Source organism: Corylus avellana, chromosome ca3, assembly GCF_901000735.1.
Source record: "Corylus avellana chromosome ca3, CavTom2PMs-1.0".
Lineage (NCBI taxonomy): Eukaryota > Viridiplantae > Streptophyta > Magnoliopsida > Fagales > Betulaceae > Corylus > Corylus avellana.
The window spans coordinates 15,889,488-15,892,297 of NC_081543.1; positions in this window are offsets into that span (position 1 = coordinate 15,889,488).

Consider the following 2,810-nt stretch of genomic DNA (forward strand, 5'->3'; position numbering starts at 1 on the left):
TTACTTTTTGTCTCTTTGCCCCATTCTGGTTAGCGTTGCTAAGCGGGTTGAGAAGCTACAGCGAGATTTCCTATGGGGAGGTCTAAACGAAGAGTTCAAGTACCATCTGGTGAAGTGGTCAAAGGTTTGTACTCCGATTAAGGAGGGAGGCTTGGGTATCAGAAACTTATTGGTATTCAATCGCGCCCTGTTAGGGAAATGGTTGTGGCGCTATGGGGTTAAGAGAGATTCTTGATGGAGGACTATGGTGGATGCGTAGTTTGGAAGTGTTTGGGGTGGGTGGTACTCATTAGAGCCGGGTGGATCTTTTGGGGTGGGGTTATGGAAGAACATTTGGAAAGGATGGGACACCTTCGAAGGGTTTACTCGGTTTGAGGTGGGGGTTGGGACTTGGGTTCGATTCTGGCATGATTTGTAGTGTGGTAATATGGCTTTCAAGATAGCTTTCCCACGCTTATTCGACATTACTTGTGCCAAGGACGCCTCAGTTGCGGATCATTTGGAGGTGCTGGGTGGCTCTAATCAGTAGAATGTTAGTTTTGCTAGAGAGGCTCACGATTGGGAGGTGGATGTTTTGGCCTCTTTTTTCCAGGTGTTACATTCTGCTAGGGTAAGTCGAGGGTGTGAAGATAGGTTGTGATGGAATTTTTCCAAAAAAAGGCTGTTTTAAGGTCAAGCTCTTTTACACCTCATTGGCTTGCACCGAAAGGAGGGGTTTTCATTGGAAGAGTGTGTGGCGAACACAAGCGCCGCCGAGGGCGAGTTTCTTTGTATGGTCGGCAGCTTTGGGCAAAACTCTGACCCTAGATAACCTCAGGAAGCGTCAGGTGATTGTAACGAACATATGTTATATGTGCAAAAGGAGTGAGGAGACGGTGGATCATCTTCTCCTTCATTGTGAGGCTGCCTATGCACTATGGTGTACTTTTTTTGATCGATTTGGGTTGTCATGGGTGATGCCGAGACGAGTTTCGGATTTACCTGCCTGTTGGTGGTCCTCAGGGAGGAGGGGGAGTGCCGTGGTTTGGAAGATGGTGCCCACTTGCTTTTTTTGGTGTTTATGGAGAGAAAGGAATACTAGGTGTTTTCAGGATTTAGAGGGGACTTTGAAAGACATCTTAGCCTCTTGTTTTCATACTTTGTATCTCTAGATTGTGGCACATGTCTTTCCGGTGTCAATTACTTATGATGATTTTCTTTTTCGCTTTTCCTCTTCTCGTTAGGTGACTCGTTGTATACTCCCAGTGTACTTTGGAGCACCTTTACGCTTTTAATAAAACATTTTATTACGGATCAAAAAAAATATATATTTACCTTCTGTTTTTTTCTTTTTCCCTGGTTCTCTTAACCCGCTTTTCATGAAGAGTTATAGCCATGTATCCAGGGATCAATCCCCAGCTGGCTCTGTGTTTCTATTTTTCTACTTCTAAAGAGTGGAAAAAGAACCAAAAAAAAAGAAAAAAAAAGAAAGGGGGAAACCAAAAAGCCTGCATATAACAAGAAGAATACCTTTATAATGTACTTTTAAAAGGTCTCACATATAATTTACAATGTATAATATCTCTATTCATATATTAACAACTCTGGCCAAATATCCAAATATGATTTTATGCAAAAGACAATCTATTTTCTTCACCACACTCTTTGTCCTCCTCATTTCATCATATCATTCTCCCATGAATGGTACAAGGCATCTAAGAAAACTCGAAATTGGTTTATAATTAATGCTAAAGAATGAAAAAATAGCCAACTGCTTGGTAGAGAGAAAAAGAAAAAAAAACTAGAGAAAGTAATGTATATATATATATATATATATTATATGCAGCTGATTCTATTAGCATCCTGCTGCTTTCAAGAATTTGTCATAGGGGCTTGAAGGAGGTAATCTGAAAGAATGTTGTTGATACTCAAGTGAACAGAGGAGAAGCTGATCATGCCCTTGAATTGGCTCCTGATTTATCAACTTCATATCCCCGTTTGACAACTCCAAAGTCTGAAACAATGGCCAAGAAATAATGATTCAGTAACATTTTGCACATCATGTATATTATATGATAACACAACCACCCAGCATTCAAGATGCTATGTTCTTCATATATGCTCTAGCAATTACCACAGTATAAATAAAAATTACCCACCTTATATCAACTTCCTCTCTAATATAACACAAAATAATTTGAAAATAAAGGTGTCAATAACATTATGAACTATGAGCAACTTTTTACTTTTTCCTTTGAAGCCTCTGAATGAGTACAAACACCTTAAAGTTTAAGAACTGGCAAGTGGCAAAGACCTCACTAGTCAGGCTGCATTACTTATGTGAAGTCAGTTTTGCCAACTTACAACAAAATAAAGTTCTTCCGGCAGAATACTAAAATTTCCTTTCGATTTGAACACAAAGAACAATTTAAACTGAGACCTTTTTGTTTTTTTTAATCCTTTATTTCTTCTTTTTTGGTTGCAAAATTTAATGGACAATTTTGATTGATACTCAAATGTGGTATACAATGGTTTTGGTGGGATACTGAAAGTGGCCAAGTTCTTCATGTAAGCCTGCTCTGTCGCGCTGAAATCAAAATTCTCGGAGAACGCTAGATAATGTTTCATATCTAGAGGTAACACAGGTCACCATTTTAAGTATCACCATCATCTTTGATACTGTATGATAATGTTTTAAATAACAGGTCGCAGATTCCACCTTTTTCTCTCTTCTTCTAAAGGTGAAAAAAAAGGGCCAGACCTAATTCCCATAATGAGACAAAAATCAAGGAAGATATTTGTCTCATTATGGGAATTAGGTCTGGCCCTTT